Below are 17581 nucleotides of genomic sequence, written 5' to 3' on the forward strand. Positions count from 1 at the left end.
GAAATGTAATGGGCTCAGAAGTGTTGATGAGAAATGGAGTTTTAGGGAATTAAAACAATACAGGGAAAGGAGGAAGGGGCTTTCATCTCAGAGGCAAAATGGGCTTTCAGAATACAAGGACAGGATATAAATATTGCTGCAGAGACAGGATAATCCAGGGAGCAGAAAGGAGCAAAGACATAAAATGAAGAGCAAAGTAGCAGAGTTCAGAGGAGGATGAGTTTTAGGGGAGGGAACAGGATACACTCCTTCTCAATAGAACTTTTATTCTCTTCCGCCATCCTATTGATACTATTTTCTTGTTATCTCCAGTGTCTGTCCATCTTTCTATTTTTGCCATTTGCTCCATCCATCCATCCATCCATCCATCCATCCATCCTCACTCATGAGGAAGAAGTTCAGAAGGTACCTTCCCTGTGTAATGTTGCCCTCAGGTAGAATTCAGCAGATATTTCAGGCAAATATTCAGCAGGTATTTTGACTTCTGGTAAGTTGTAGATGAAGAACTCTGCTTTCCTATTGGCCAGAGTGTTTTGTTTTACCTCCTGGAAAATGTCTCTGTTTGCCTCTTCAGTTGAGACAGGTGCTTCTTTTCCAAACAATGCTGGATTCTTGAATTCTTTTTTCCAGTGTCTCTTTGCAACATTCACAAAGAGGCTGGAAGTCCTTCTGTGTTGGGGAAACCTCAGCAGTCACTAGGAAGTTCAATAAAAAGAGATCATTTGTGTACAAGGATCAATAAATCTGAATGCAATTGTAGTGAGAAAAAACTGTGTATCATGAAAGAAAGGGGAAAGGCTGAAGCAAACCACTGAGAGACAGTGCCACTTACACTGGAAAACCCTACTACGTCTTTTGCTAGAAAAGCCTTTGCAATGCAAAGTAATCATAACTGACCAAAGTTAATGGAACCTACTGTGACGCTGAAAGGGTTAAAGTTAGACATTATTATTGTTGCTGCAGGAATGGATTTTGCAAGAGTTTATAAAGTTAGCAAGATTCAAGGAGGTCAAGACTCTGATGATCCCAGAGGGACAAATACAGTGCTATTTGCATCCAGTTTTCAGACTGGCTTCTTACTAATCTTGAAAATGGGAACTGGAGTTATTGGGAGCAGTAGGTAAGAGATGTGGGATACTAGGTCTTCTGGGAAGATGCATGGGTAAGTATTTGGTAGCAGCAGGCATTGAATCTTTCAGAAAAATTGTTATACAAATGAAACAATGATTTGAAAGAGGTTTGGAAATCCCTAAATCTTTTGTGTGCATATGTGTGAGTGTGGGTTGGTGGTTTGGGGGTTTTTTTTGGTTGGTTGTTTCTTTAACAGCAGAACATTGACAAGAAAAGAGCACAGCTTCATTGTTTAGGGTTTGACAGATACCAACTATGACTATAGCAGAGCCAAAAGAGGCCTTGAAAGAGGATGTGAAAAGTTCACCATAAAGAGACAAAGGTGAAAATCAGAAACTCAAACAAAACATCACAGAAATGAAAGCTGATGCATGCTACAGCTTCTGATACCATGGCAGGAAAAGCTGAGAAACACTGTGACATATCAAGGAAGGAGGTGGGCACTTTGGGGCTACTGGAGAGTATGTGGAGGGTGGAAAGTTCATAGAAGTTGTTACAAGGTAGAAGTCCTAGAAAGTAAAGGCATTCACCCAGGAGATGGATGTTTTGTCAAGTGGTAACTCCTTCAATAGTGAGTTAGAACCGCCATCACTATTTTCCTGCTCACTTGGTAAAATCAGAGAGGGACAAATGTGACTATATAGAGGAGGCACGGGTACTGTCACTGGGATGAGGCCATGGAGTTTGTTGTGGAGTGTTTCCACACAGTGCAGAGAAAAAACTGCCTTTCTGACTTCATTAGAGGGGTAGGATTCAGGTCAGACAATCCTGTCTGGGAAATAATCTATCCATAGCCACTCTTGCATTCAGAATCCACTAACACAGGAATGAATTTATCACACATCACAGTGGATACCCTGCAGATACTCCAAAATGACAGCTCCTGAGAAATGATGGAGAAAAATATAATAATGTCTCCTTGATAATGCCAAAGAAGAACCTCAGGATGCTGCTGAGCTTGGTGGAGATTGAATGGTTGTGGGAAGGCAATGTATGTTGTACTGCCTGACCTAAATCTAGAAACAGGTACAAATTTTTCAACATATTTTTTCCTTCCCATAGGATTTTTATCCCAGAATATCCCAATAGGTTCAAATACAAAATATAATGGCAGAAGTTGTTCAGAAAATGCACAGCAAATGTGATTTTTCATCAAAAAAAGGAATAAACCAGAAGTCACTCTACATGTAGAGAAGAAAAAGCAAGTTGATGTATCACTTTATTAAACTATTTATTAAGCAATTTTAAATTTTAATTCTTGAAAATTGATTCATTAACTATTAACTTATTAATATAGGTTTTGTACAAGAAAAAGGTTTCTTGGGAATTAAAAAATGGGGAATTTAAAAATTGGAAATCAGTCAATGCATTATTCCTGACTAAACCTTTCATCTTTCCATAGGGAAAAGCCTGAGCAGTCTCAGTATTCTTTCTTAGAGCAAGAATTTTTTTCAAGATGAAGTAGTTCCAGTAAAGTCTGAAGCTTGTGAAGAAGAAAATCAGGTAACAGATGGAAAAATACTTGCGTGTGCTTACACTTGAAGTTAAAATCAGAAAGGAAATAAAATGTTCTCCTGCACCTAAGCCTCATTGCCTAATAAAAAGTAAGCAAAATCCATCTGCTGATAATGGGAGGCTGAGCCAGATTCAGAATAGGTGTTTGTAAGTCAAATGAAATGGGAGATGAAATTAGTGAATGAAAAGTCTCTACAGCAGCACAGATGTGTACGAAATACCTGGCTCTGCCCGGCTTATGTAGCACTTCTGTGTGCTCCAAGGAGGTGAGTGTGGGATTGTCAGTACCTACCTGAGTTTCAGGTTGGTTTTATGGATTATCTGATTTGTGTCTAGATCTATCATCAGCATGCATTTGTTTGACTGTAGTTGGCCAAAATGTATATGTTAACGAGGAGTGCCCTTCAAAAATATTGACAACAGCTATTGTGTGACATTTTTGAGGAATTTTTTAAGATGTATGTGGAAGTGATTGTGTTCCCTAGTGGCCCGTCCTACTGCGGTTCTTAAGTCCATCCACCAGCCAAGGCAGAAAAGTATTAGAGGCTTTGATCTACTCAAAGTCTGCTGCAGGCATGACAGAAGAGCACCCTCCTTCATCAATGCCCTGAAGCAACAGCAATTTGATGTGGAAGGTTTCTTCCAGATGACAAATGTTGACTGAATAGAGCAGTGGGATTTGGCAATGGAATATTTTTTAAGTAATTGGGAGCATCAGAAGATGTTTAATAATATGCAGTTTTGCAGGTTATGTATAATGTGAAAACCTGACAAATTGCCATGACAGCTTTGTCACAGAAACTGTATGCTTTCATATGGAAATGGTGACAGAAGTGATGCGTGAGTTTTAAGTAATCAGTGGATGAGATGGTATTGGGGGCAGGGAGACAATTTGGCAACCCAAAAGGGAAAATGTTACAAAGTGGAGGGAAAGAGAGAGATTAGGGATGCTAGAGAGGATGTCAGCCTGGGACCTCTGTGCTGGAGGGACTGGTGGGAGGAGAAGCAGAAAGCAAGGGCCCAGAAGCAGAGGTTATGGGTGGGCATTAATAGTTCTCAGTGGGAGGACATAGAAGAAGGCTTAAAAGCTGTTCAGAATGCGATTAGCAAGACATCCAGTCAAGAAGCATTAAACAGCTGCTAGGAGCATTGTGTGCCAGGCCAATTCACATGAACAGGTTGCTGCACATTATGCAGCACATAACTCAGTCCCATGGTTACAAGCAGGATATAGAGAAGCCCAACATGGAGGCAGGGAGGGGCATTTGGGTCCATAAACCACAGGATGCTGAGACCAGGTGAAACAATTAACATGAATAGAGGGAGGAAAAATGAGTCCTTGGTGGTCCACCCTATCCAGGAGGAAGGTGGGCCCAAGGACTCATCACCATGCCCATGCCAGTGCCGGATACTCTGCATGTTTGCAGACGCTGTGGAAGTGCGTCCAGGCTGTGTTGTACAGGTCAAGTCCATCACAGATACGAGCAGAAATGCACCATGGAGTTTGGGAAGCCCTGGATACCTTGTATCCAGAGAGGGGTGGTACCTGGACACCTTGTATCCAGAGAGGGGTGGTACCTGGACATGGTACTCTAAGGGGCTGGAGAGTGCCTTGCTGCCAAGTGATTTACCTTGGTGAAGAGGCCCCAGTGGCATCTGGTGGAGGCAGGGTGATGCCTGAGCTGCAGGGGTTGAAGAAGGCAAGAACAAGGTAACCTGCGTGTCCAACGTGTGGCATAAGCCTGCTGACATGGCTGCTGGGGGTTTTCTTTAGCAATCCAACAAGTAACACAGGTGACAGACAGAGTCCTTGGTCCCAAGGCCCACAGCGCTCAGCTGTTGACCTTTTGCTATGGCTGCTCTGGAAGCTGCAAGTCAGCAGAACTGAGTTCTCCCTCATCTCTGGTAGGATGTGACGATGTAATGAGCAGATTGCTAAAGCACTTGATAGCCTAAGCAGTCTACATCTCCACAGAGATGCAGATTTGCTAGGAAATTCTTGGTTAGAGCTACCCTACACATGTTCAGAGTATCTACTGTGTGCAGTCCCTTAGTGAGCTTTTTCTAATAAAATGACATCATAATATTGTTGGTTATTCTCATGCACAAAGCTGAAGGCTCAGAAGAAAACTTGAAAAAAATGTATGGAAAGCTGATATCTTGAATCCCCTGAAAGGATTTGGAAGTTCCAAACCACTGAGTATTATTGTGAGAGCTTGTTGGACAGTTATGAACAAACATGAATGAATATCAGCAAGGTTTCAGAAGACTGATGTACAGAGAGAAAGTGGATCATAGAGGTGGGGATGCAGAAAAGATAGAAAACTCAGGAGGAACACTTGGAAAATTAGCTGAAGACTGATGCAAACTAGCCAGGATTTTTAATTAACAAAAAAGAACAGAAAAAATTAGGAAAATTAGGGATTTAAAGAAAGTAGGTATTGTTACTATAAAGAAGGGCTGAGATGTTAAGGAGGTATCGATTACAGAGGGAATCCCTGGGACTGATCCCAGAGAACTGTGCTCTGGCTCTCAGCTTGTACTTTTGGGTTACTTTACATAATCAATTAAAATGTTACCCATAACTCATTTACACAGTGAACTTTACTCCAAAGTCTACTTCTGCTCTTGAAATAGCAACCTGCAGTCCTGCCAAAGCATAGTTTCTTTTCTCAGGCCAAGTTCACCCAACATAGTCCTCCAGTTGCAGCTGGCTGTTTCATCTCCAAAGAAGCTTAGCAGGGCAGTATGTGCTTATTCTGCCTCAGCACCCTCCTGTCCTGTAACTGCAACATCCACACCTTAGTGCATCAGGACAGTGCTACAGAAAACACTGCTGGGAGAGCATTTGGAGAGAAATATACATAGAGAAGCTTTATCAGCCTTGGGTCTCCTCCATGCTGTTTGTCTCACATGTTCCAAGGGGAAAGAGTGCCTCAGGATAACTTCTTTGCTCCTCTGGGAGAGGCAGAAACTGTGTTGTGACTCCTTGGTGGTTCACCCTTTAATGGGAAAAACATGACCTGGTCAGTCAAAAATCTGACCAACGCTAAGTAAGTTCTGTCTGTACACTAGCGGCCAACAGAGAAGGAACCAAGGCAAATGTAACGGTTCAGGGTATGTTTCTTACCCTGGCAGCATGGACTTATCTGCTTTTCCTGGCTTTATGGCTCTGAGAAATAAATTCCAGGCCACTCTTCATTTCTATTTTATGTTATTTGTGTGAAGACTCTCTCTGGAGTCTTGCAGTAGCTTAACAGATGGAGCCAGGGCAGAGATTCATACTGTGATGCTTATTTATTAATACAGCTTTTCCTGAGACAGGGAAAAAATATGTTTTTGTAGGAAACCTTTTCCCCTTTCCTGGAATGGAAAAAGAATGACATCTGGACCTCTACTGTTCAGCTGTGCTTGGGATACATATTTTCCCCAGATATGTATTTCTGAATCTCGTGACAATCTGGTTGCTCAGAAGTAGCTCCAGTAGCCAGTTTCTCTCTCCCACAGAAAGCAGTTTGAATAAAACAGCAGTTTTGTTCTATGTCAGTGTCCTGGTTCTTTTTTGATCTCAAGAAACTGCTGCTCTTGTTTATCTATCCAAAAAATATAGAAAAACACAGAAGAGTAAAAAATCTATCAGGCGCAGTTTTTGCTCAATGGGTGCAAATTTGACTGTTGTCTGTGAGAAAGGGGTTTGAAGTAGTAGGAGAATGATTTAGATAGGCAAGAAATTAAAATTATGATTTTTATTTCTCAATGTCTGTTTTAATAGAGGCAGAACAAAGGAGCATTGCTGCAAGAGCCACTGTGAACTCACCCTTCCACTCATCAGTCCCTGTGAAAAAGATGAAAATGTCTTCTTTGGCTCTTTTTTCCCCAGGCAACCAACCCTTCTCCTTCTGACTGGTATTCTGCATCAGTGAGGTTTAAAATAAGCCAGAGAGGTAAAGGCCCACAGTCAGGGGACACTGAAAGGATGGGGAATAGGGAATGAGGGACAACACAGAGGCTGCATTTATGGGTAAAATCAGATGAAAGGCAAACCTGGAAATTTTTAATATTTTGCCCCCCTTGGGGCCCAATTTACCAGCTTGGTACCACTGTAGGAAGAAAATGATTAATCAGGGCATGGTATCTAACAGATCCCATGGAGCACAAATCCTGGGCTAATGATAGTACCAGCGGCTTGACTTTGCAAAGATCGGCAATGACCATTTTAACAGCCCCCAAAATTTTTGGCCTGTGGAATGGTAGAATTTTGGCATTCAATGCCAGGTGTACTAGCAGGCTTCAGACACAGAACAGCTCTCACTGCCTTAAGCTTTGCATCCTCAGTTCAGACTATGGGCCAGTATGGCTCTGGATCTCCTCTTAAGCCTGTGGGAATTCAGATCCTGATGCAAAAAAACCCATAACAACCTATAACAAACCAATTTTAGGGCCAGCAGATGACATTTATTGAAATGACATGTAGAAAACAAAGGTGCTGCAGTGTGGGAGCCCAGCTGTCTCCATCTCACTGCAATTTATAGCTGAGATTAATGGAAATCTTTTCATTACTGCTAAAAACTGGTGACCAGTTCTGCTCTGTTAGTTGTTTCAGCCAGACATTGTGCATACACACGGAGCAGACTGCTCCTTGGATTGGTGCTGACTTCAGATGCTACTTAAAAGACCCTCTTGCCCCAGTTTGAGTGTTCTTTTCCATTTTTGTTCTGGGGAGAAGGGAAGGGGAATCAGGGAAACTGCACAATGACGGAAAACCAGCAGCTTCTCCTCTTTCCTATCACATGCAACATTTCACAGGTGCATTTTTTCTTCTCTCAGTGTGTTCAACAGCTGAGTCTCCAAAGTAGTCAGAAAACATTTTTGAAAAGCCAACTGTATGCAAAGAAGTGCTGAGGTATTTCCTTGTTTTCATCTATGTAATGCTGTATTTCAAAGTGTGGCAAAGTGTTTTGAAACCATCAGTGGTCTAGAAAATCTGTGAGGCCAATACTGGGCTGAGGAGAGAATCAGAACACCATCCTGAATGCCAGGGAATCATGTAAGTGTCCATAGCTTTCTTTGCACCTCCAAAGATGCCAGGCAGGGTAGTGCTGATCTCAGTGGCGTCTCTCTGTGTTCCTCTGTGAGACAGCCAAAGCACAAGTCTTGGCCTCTCAGCTGAGTAAAGTGTCATTTGGAATATCTCAGATCAGTATGTGAAGCCTTCACTAGTCTGTGCAGCTGGAGATTTGCTTCTACCTGTCTCAACCTGTGCCCTTTCCTGGTATTAGTAAAGGTGATCCTGGACCCCTTACAGTGGTGAGATGTATTTCTGCAGGTTTTAAACTAAATACACTTGACCTTATCAGCAGGATAGCGCTTTCTCTCAGTTATTTAGGGCCCTGCAGGAAAACAGCATAACTCAGAGGAGGAAGGGACATGCATAATGCTAATCATAAATGATTCTGGCCAAAAGAACAGATCTGGTGAGTTAACCTTTGAAGAATGCAAGAAGATCTCTGTTGAGACCATAGGAAGGTTGAAAGAGCAGCAGGCTTACTGAGGCCTGACCTAGCCCTGCATCAGATTTCTCCAGGAAACTGTGCCACAGCTGCAGGCAGGTGGGGAGAACTGGTGGATGTACCATCCCAGAAATACATTGGATGATCCGGAACAATCTGTAAGGACAAAGGTCATTGGTAAGAGATGTAGTGAGGAAAAGCCAACAGCACACCAATTGTTTTTCCTCCTTTCATGCATGGCAGCATCTCATTGTAATTGCTTATGCTACAGGAAAATATTCTAATATTGTGGGTGTGCAGCATCGAAAAAGCTGATGGTATTGATGACAAACAGAATCATTGTAGAAAAAAGTGGCTTTGGGAAGAGGAACAATGTGTACCCTGTGCCTACGCTCAGCAACGTAAATTTTCTCTGAAAGCCTGGAATAATTCCATGCACAGCAGCCTTAAATTATATTACAATAATTTTCTTCTCTTTTCTGAGATAACCCTAACCATAACCCTAACCCTAAACCTAAACCCTAACCCTAACCATACAAGAACCCTAACCCTAACCTAACCCTAACCTAACCCCAACCCTAACCCTAACCCAGAAACCTTTCTTGCTTCAGGGCATTGGGACAGGCTCCCTATAGATTGGACACACAAATTCATTGTTAACCATACGTCTGCCAGAGCTCATGCATGGAAGTTGCTCTTGGTTGTGCCTGGCTTTCCACTGTTTCACGTTAGGAGGGTTGATAGAGGAGGAGTGCGTGCCCACAGCAAGCTGAGGACATGCTGCAAAGCAGCCTGGCAATTCATGTGGCAGCACTCTTGTAAGACTTCCACTGACCTCCAAGCACCATCACAAAACATGGTTCCCTAGGTGCTTTTTAATCATATTTTTGGAAAGAAACCTAATGCTTTTATTAGGTTTTAACAAGTATCGGTTTTGTTTTCTATCAACACAAACCTAAGGATGAAATCAACCAAAAGCAACCAAAAGTTTTTTAAGGGCCTCCTTAATTATTTCCATCGACTTTAAAAACAAGCCAGAAAACAAAATAGAGTCAGGGCCTAAAATGAGGAAAGTTGTGAGAAATAGCACTTACTTTATTGCATATTCTGTGAGTATTCTTTACAGGAAAAAAAAAGAGGAAATAAAGTACCAACTCACCTGATCAATACAAACTGTTAAAACTGCACTATTTTCCTCTTTCAGCCCCTTTGTAAGGCAATTATTTTCTTCACTTTCACAGCTGATTTCCTTACCTAAGCTATCTTTTGGATTCTTCTATATAACAGCAAGATAAAAATATCCCAATACTCAAAATTGTTGTAGAGCATGATTTTGCGTTGAATAACATGTAACTGAACAGCCTCTAAACCTCCCCTGTCTTCATCTAAGACTTTTTGCTGAGCTGAAGGTGTCATTATTGGCTGGAATTGCCCAGTGTCAAATTCAAGTTGTTCTATGAGCAGCAGAGTTAATGAAGGCTGCTTTGCCACAATGTTTGTGCCTTTGGTTCCTTAATTCCCTTTTCTGTATGGAAAGTTCCTTGTAAAATGTTTCCCACAGGATAGACCCAGTGGGCTGTGATCTTTAGTTTCTCTAGCCCACTGCTTTTCTACAAAACTTGTAGGACTCCAGATAGGTATGAAGCGATTTCCTCTCCTTTTCAAATGTGATTGAAATGGGTCAATGACCTCCAAAAGCCTTGGGGTTGCCAGGAAACCCTTGGCAGTGGCTCCTCCCCAGACATCATCCCCAGACTAGCGTGCTCCTTATCAAATTAACACTACTGTTGGTGCAAAGTGCTCTCCTGGCACCACCTGAGATGTATTCTGCTTGGGCAGAGAGCTGGGTATGCCCTGACATTTGCCTGATGACCAATTATTTGTGTCCTAAATAACAGTGTGGGTTTTAATTCTTATCAGCAAGGATGACATAGGATGACACATTTATTAGCTCAGATTCACTTTTTTTTTCTTCCTAATACAGAATTAAAATTATGTGCAGTGTTAAAGCTGCTGTCACAAATTTAGCAGATGTGAGTTTCAGTATGAGGAAGATCTGAGTTTTAAATTCATCTAAAAACATGAGCAGTATGTTAATTTGGGAAAAATACCAGCTGACTGGAAATAACAAAAATAAGAAGGGAAAATTAATCTACTGGATAATTTAGGGTTTAGGGTGTTTTCAGCTAGAGAGAATTAACATGTTTTGAATTTATTTTTCTGGGTTTTGATGCTTTTAGGAAGAGTTGCCAGGAGCTCTTCGTTTGAGGAAGCACAAGCAGCTGCCCTTTCATTTCTTCTATTTGTGAATATTGAAGGGTTACTCAGAGAAATCGTGTAGCTGCCAATGTCATGGCCAGCGAAAGGGCTGCTGGGTCCTTCTGTGGCCTCAGGCACGAGGAACACCTGCAGATTTTGGAGCAGGAGAAGGGGACTGTATTGATCTGATGGGAGCAGCGAAGACCTTATCTCACGTAAGGTTAGCACAGTGGTGCTTGGCTTCTTCAGGTTGGGTTTTAGGATCCAGCTGTGAAGCAGTTGGCTGAGGTTTTAAATAGCAGCCTGATGCAGTCCTGGCTTCTTTAGCAGCCTAGCACCTGGCTGCAGCAAAGGAAAAGGGAATTTGGCCACATCACTTATATGTCGCTGGTATACACTGAACTCATTTACAGCCAGAGGAGAAATTCTGCTTAAAGGGGCTGAGACAGAAGATGGTGGACTTCATATGATTTGACTGAAGCAGAAAATATTTTTTTTTAATGATAGAGCTTTTTATAAACAAGAGCACTTGTAGGTCCCCTGGGACTTTGAGGATCAATATCTACAATCCTTTCTATTGGAAGCCACCTGAGAAGAAGTTTGAAATGCATTGACCAGGTGATAAATACAAGGCAAGCAGAGATATGACGCACATAGAAATGATCAGTTTACAGGATGCAGAAATCCAAACATTTCTCTTAAAGTTAGAATAAAAGGAAATACTTAATTCTCCAGTCCCTACCTCAGCTTTCCTGTCCGGGAATAAATCCCAGGTCTTCCCAGAAGTCAGGAGCAAGCTGCTGCCAGGGGTGAGGAGGCTGCAGAGGCAGACATGAAAACATGGACACTGAGCTTTGCTAGTACTGGAAGGGCTGAGCAATGTAAAATGTTCATAAACAGAAAATCACCGTGTTAGGCCTGACTTCTGCCAGGCATCAGAGCTGCGGTAGGAAAAAAATTTTGCTAAACTTCTCCCTTGGATGGTTAACTCTGAGCCACACATATGACAGGTAAACCATGGGGTTATAGATCATGTAAGCATGCCAGCTAAATCTTCAGTGCCACCCTGGAAAATAGAGCTCTGAAGACCACAATGAAGAAAGGAGCAATGTGTGCTGTAATCAATATCCTGAAGACCAAACTATACAGTATTTTTGCTGTAATTGTGTTGGTGGGGGGCAATCGTGTTTACAAATAGAAACTATCATGCTGTTGAAATTATTTTCTACTATGTATGCTACCTAGATGCTACACTTATCAGAATTTTTTCCTCAAAAATAACCCTCTCTAAAGATTTTATCCTAACCTTGAAAATAGTGGTTCAGGCTGATGCCTGAGATGGCCATGTAAAAACAGAGACTAGACAAGAATAAGGGAATAAAGGTAGGCATTTATTTGAAAGGCCTTCAAAGGTCCACCCTGAGCAGTGAAAAGACTACACCCAAGATGGACCCTGGGTCACGAGTTCTTCACACTTTTATAAATTCGGTCCATTTGCGTATCAGGATCAATCCTCCAATTACAACCCCAGTTAATGACGTAGCTACCCCAGACTTGCCCTCCTCTTCAGAGGCCATAGTTTAGATATTTTGGGGCCTAGGACAATCTAGGTGTCCTTGGAGAGCAAACCTAGGGAGGGTTTTTTTATGTCTACCCAGCATGAGACAACAGTAACAGGCCACAAGAAACTTCAGAATTACACACTAGGCAGTACAGGATTTGAAAAATATAAAAATTAAAACCTAAGGCATCAAGGCCAGGGGTAAGTTTGTGCTGGAGAGGTGGGGTCTACTGCTGCTTTGGCATCATGCCTGTCTCTGTGCAAGCACACTCAAGCCAGTGAGAGTGCATCTCAGCAATGGCAGAGGGAACCTCACTGGTGGGGAGCAAGGCATGGGAAATGATACAGGACATTCTGCTTGCATCTGCTCAGCTGGCACATACAAACAAACAGGGCTCCCTGCTTGCACTATGAAGACCTTGACAGAAACCATAATGCTCCTCCTATTTTGCACTGGAATTACAACTGAATTGTGCCTGTGAGTTGAACATATTTACGTACTAAAAATATACGAATCCTTTTTATTTTAAGGTTCTTGACTTCCCATGCTGCTTCCTTCTTTGTCTTATCCATTTTCTTTAATTCTCACTTTATTTTTGCCTCTCCATACTTTTGCAGGTACTTTCTTTCTAGTGTGCTTTCTATCACAACTTCCAGAACAGATTTCACCAGTATCATTCCCCTTTCTCTATTTTAGATGATAAAAAATTAAGTCATTTTTCACATAGTGTTCCCATTTGAGACCTGCAGTAGAAAGCAGCAATGAGAAGCTACTCAACCCTCAGGGAAGGTCCTGGTAAGAGTCCATGACCAACTACTGTGCTGGAGACACTTGCCATGTTCTCTGAAGATGTTTTATTTTGGACAGTATTTTCACTTGGTAGCAGCATGCTATTTTGATATTATTTCAAGCTTGTCTTGTTGCATCATGTAACAGCAGCAAAAATATTTTTCAACCATTTAGAAACTACCAAAGGTTATAATAATGATGGATCTATGCCCCCAAACATAAATCCAGATCTTAATCATTCAAATACTTACCTTAGTAGTGTGAAATTTATCAAAGAAAGGTTTTCCTTCTGTATATTTTAATTCAAGCTGTGGATTTAAATATACTTTGTAATTAATTACAAAAATTCTGTAAGATTTTCTTTGAGCCTTATGGTCTCCTTAGTATAACATACCTAATTAACAACCAATTGTAGGATGAAAGTAAGCTCCCTTGTGCACAAGTTCATTTGGAAGCAGAGTCTGATCTGCTACATTTTCATCTTATTGACAAAAGAATCACCAAGAGTCAGGTTGCTCTTGCATCACGGAGTGTACCTGTTATGCTGGCAGCAAAAGGAAACATGTTAGTTGTAAATGGAGATGTTATCTGGGAAACTGCTAACATAATAAATATGGAACTTTGTGTCACCATTTATGAAATTATTTATCTAAAGTTGTTTGTTCCTTGTGGTTCCTAAAAGAAAACACAACATTTTGTATTAAACAATTTAGGTAGAAGTCCTTGAGAAGCGAACTTCCAAGCATTTGGATTGATTGGCATTGGTCCTTTTGAAGTTAAATCTGGCAGGATGGGGAGAGAGCAGAGTTTTGAAAAGTTCATCTGACATCACATATTGTCAGTATAGAAACTGAGGGCTTTACTTCACCTGCTTTTATTGAGTTAAAAAGATGATTAAAAGAAAAAAAGAAAAGGAAAAAACATTGCTTAAAAGCAATGCTTGTAAGCATGAAATGCTTATATGATTATCCCTCTAGTCATAATGTAATAATAGGATTGGTTACTAGAAATACTTTATCTTTTAATGCAAGCAAAACACCTGTCAAATTCTTTTAGCATCTTATACAAACACTCATGAAATTTTCAATAGGAAGACAAGGAGAATGAAGAGGATAGGAAAATACATATGTAATGTAGGTAGGGTTTGTATTACAGTGGGAGAAGCTGGAAGGATAGGAGGTGACGTGGGAATATTCGATATTTGGGGTTAGAGAGAGGCAGGTTTTGAATGTGGTGTGATTATAACTGATTGATTAAAAGCTGTGAGTGTGGACCTGACATGCTGATAGAGGAAAACCCTCTTACAGAAGATGCAGACAAAGAAAGATGTGCTATTTGGAGTTGAAAATGTAGGTTTCTCAAGCTACAGACACGTTTTTGTCAACAACAGTGATTTTGGAGTGGAACGAAGTATAATAATGAAGGACAATATTTGATGTGCCTGCTACAGCTTTTAGCAGAGTAATCCAAGATTAATGTCTCAAACAACTTGAAACTGGAATCAGTACTGACAAGCTTACCAAACTGCTTGCCAGCAGCCAGGTGGGGCTTTTTATTATTTTATTGGTTTTTTTTAAGGAAGATGACATTTGGAGTTTGGACTAAAATACTTGGAATTGGGAGACAATTAAGTGTCCTGTATAGAAAAGGAAGCTGTCACTGACAGAAGGTGGGGAGACAGCTCTGACTGAGGCTACACACAGAAGGCTTCAACACTGAAATGTCACTGGCTTCATGAAGGGCTCAGCAAGAAGCTTTCAAATAAAAAAAAAGTCAGTTTGGATATGGGTCAGGATATTCTAAGGGCTCGAGAATAACGGGAGAAGCCATGTTTTTTAGGAATTAGAGCTTCACACTTAGGAGCTTTGATAGCACTTTTAGGAAAAGCTTCAGTGTAGAGCAGCTGGCCCAAGTTCGGGATTGACCCTGTTTACCACTCAGCCAAGACACGAAAGTAGAGATGCTTGACAGAAAAGTGTTTCTTGGCTAAAGGTACAGCATTGCTCCCTGGAGCCATATGTGTATAAAGAGGGACAATATGCCTGTGTGTCATTAACAGGAGGATTCACAGTGTGGTGTTGAAAATGGAGGCAGATGTAGGAACAGCAAAGCTCTTGACTTTCAAGGATCCAGAAGGCAGTGGACAAAGGCTCTAGATCAAGCTTAAAGTAAATGAGCATGGTTTTACAACATCAGAGCACAAAGCAAAGCTGAAGCAGACTTCCTGTTAGGGAAACGTGTCCAAAGGTATTTAGAGGTAAAGGTAATGAGTTAGAAATTGGTTTCAAACAAATATGCTGGACATGAGGAACATTGAAAAGAAAAATGCTGAGCTGTATTTAGTGCAGCCACATACAGATAAACTAATTTCTGAGTTCCTCAAACCTGAGTTTGAGGTATACGTGCTGCAAAAGTCTGGCAAAAAGCATTTGGATAAATTGTAAAAGCGGAGCATAATTTCATCTGTGGTATTTATGAAAAGGACTGCACTGATTGCAGGTACTCCAAAGAGTGACGGCGTCTTAAGGTGCTGTGGGTGCAATAAAGCCACTGTAAATCCCAGCTGAAATGAATCAATATCTTCTTCCTAAATCCCTTCATTTGCAGAACTTGGTGACTGGGCAGAGTTTACTAAACTCTGCTCACTTTGTGTGTCTTCAGAGTGAGGATTGGAACTAGAACTGAATACAATTCTAACAGTGAACATACATGAGAGACTATTTCAGTGTGAGCAATTACCCCAGAGCATAGTCAGTGCATTTGCTCATATCTAAGAGTAATGGATTCATGACTTCCAGTATAACACTGCTGCTTGGTGTTTAATGGCATAGGAGTAAAGAAAGAGTATGACTTTTATAAAATTGAGATGGAAGTCCTGTGTTTTGCCTCACCTCAGGAAAATATAGTGTGTGTGGATGAAAAAGGAAAATACAACATTTGAAGAAGCAGTGCTGTTGCAGGGGAGAATAAGCAATTGTACCAGGTGCTGGATGTTGGATATTCTTTCTGGCCAGAAATGGCACATATTATAAAGGAAGTTCTCCTGTAAAATTAGCTGAAGCAGTATCAGTTACGAGTTGCCAGTACAGTCGCTTTTGCTTTAAGATTTACAACCTACCTTTGAAGTGTGACAGATATTTGTACAGTAGGGGATATTTAAATTGGCCTCACATCGGATAACAAAGTACAGCCTCTGAGAAGGGCGTTATACAAAGGCAATAGGGAATCCACCAGTACCAGAGGCTGTTCCAGCAAAGAGATCCTTATACAGGGAGAAAGGGTTTGATTCACTACAAGTAGACTTAGAAAAAGACTCAAGGTGAAAATGGCAAATAGCAAAGAAGAAGAAAAAAGACTCATAGTCTGGATCTCCCCTCGTTTTGCTGCATAGAGCAGACAGCGCTTATACATGACTGAAGGGAGGGAGAGAGAGGTAGTAGAAAGCCAGTACGATAGAGCAGATATTGGGATGGGTGACATATTTAGAAGTAGAGGAAAGGACAGATAAGAAAGAGGCAGTCTAATAATTGCCTACAGATAAAACCAGAGGATAGTTAGAGAATATGCACACTGATGTTATTGAAAAATGGTCAAAAGCTTTCATAAGGTGCAAGAGGGAACCAGGATGTGGCACTGGGAAGTGATAAGCATGAAGAGATGAGAAGGCATGTTCTAAATCATTGTGGGAGCCAGAGAAAGCAGCCTCATGCTTATCACATCTCCCAGCACAGCTCCACAGATTTCTATGCTTAGCACAGGCACATTGGGCAGGCAGGTTGGAAATACATCCCCTCTCCTTCCTAGGGAAGGCCTTACAGTGCATGGAAGTGCAGGTGGGATACGGATGGGTGTCTTGAAAGGGGAAACATGGCCAGCCACTCTGCCAGGCAGTGCCATGCAAGAGGGGGTGGGCTTGGGCCCTTCCTAAGGGTAGCTGTGCAACCTGGCATTTCCCAAAAGCTGCAGCTGTGTTCACATACTGTGGATGCAAGGAGGATTTGAACATAGACATTGTGAGTCTATCTTTCATTTTAGATGCAGAACTAGATGAAGAGAGGGATACTTGAGAGTAATGGCCTCAATAAAAAAGCAATAATAAGCAGTGAACAAGCAGTTTCTCCTCTGACCAAGTGCCCCACAGTAGTTCTGTACAGCTAACCTGAGAGGTTTTGCAGGCAGTAATGTTTTCTTGGGAGAGGATCACCATCAACTGCTGTGTTAAGCCCAGGACAGCTTGCTCTGCCCTTGCATTTTGGCAGCAGCCTTTCTGCTAGATGAATGATTTGGAGAGCAGCTTTGTGGACTGGATTTGTGAGGATGATCTGGTTTAAAAAAAAAAAAAATAGCTGAGGGGAAAAAGAAAGTTATTTTTAACCCAAACCAGTTCATTATTCATGCTTAACGGGAGAGCTTCACCAAGTCAGGAAGGCACATGCAGGCGGGAAGCATGCTGCAGAGTGGGGCTGTGGGGCCTGGGTTTTAGGCACTGCTGTGAGCTCAGCTTCTGCAAACATGGCAGCTTTCACCCTGCTCCAGGGCTTTTACAACTTACTGTTCTGAAATTGAACTTGAAAAGGCAACCATTTAAGGTTGCTGCTTTTCCAGGAAAAGTACCCCCACTTTTAATTTTTAAGACTGTTAGGTTGGTAAAAGATAAATTCTCTTTCTCTCTTCCTTCTTTCCTTCCTTCCTTCCTTTCTTTCTTTCTTTCTTTCTTTTTCTTTCTTTCTTTCTTTTCTTTCTTTTCTTTCTTTTCTTTCTCTTTCTTTCTTTCTTTTCTTTCTTTCCTTCCTTTCTTTCTTTTCTTTCCTTTCT

General features: G+C 41.4%; 1 long non-coding RNA gene across 4 annotated transcripts in view; it reads right to left on the reverse strand.

The window, feature by feature from the left end:
• Nucleotides 1-276: 276 nt before the first annotated feature.
• The window catches only part of LOC121671414, a 37298-nt gene continuing 19993 nt past the window's right edge, over nt 277-17581 (reverse strand). For 2 of the 4 annotated variants that reach the window (XR_006018513.1, XR_006018512.1), the window contains exons 3-4: nt 11158-11233; nt 277-5648 (exon numbers count right to left, since the gene is read on the reverse strand). This is a non-coding gene — a long non-coding RNA (uncharacterized LOC121671414). Of the gene's footprint in view, nt 5649-6463; nt 6615-11157; nt 11234-17581 lie in introns of all 4 variants that reach the window. The other 2 variants (XR_006018515.1, XR_006018514.1) reach the window with 2 other exon arrangements.

The sequence above is a fragment of the Corvus kubaryi genome, unplaced genomic scaffold (assembly GCF_017639235.1).
Source record: "Corvus kubaryi isolate FWS band 111438036 unplaced genomic scaffold, C.kubaryi_AGA036_p1.0 37398, whole genome shotgun sequence".
NCBI classification, from domain to species: Eukaryota; Metazoa; Chordata; class Aves; order Passeriformes; family Corvidae; genus Corvus; species Corvus kubaryi.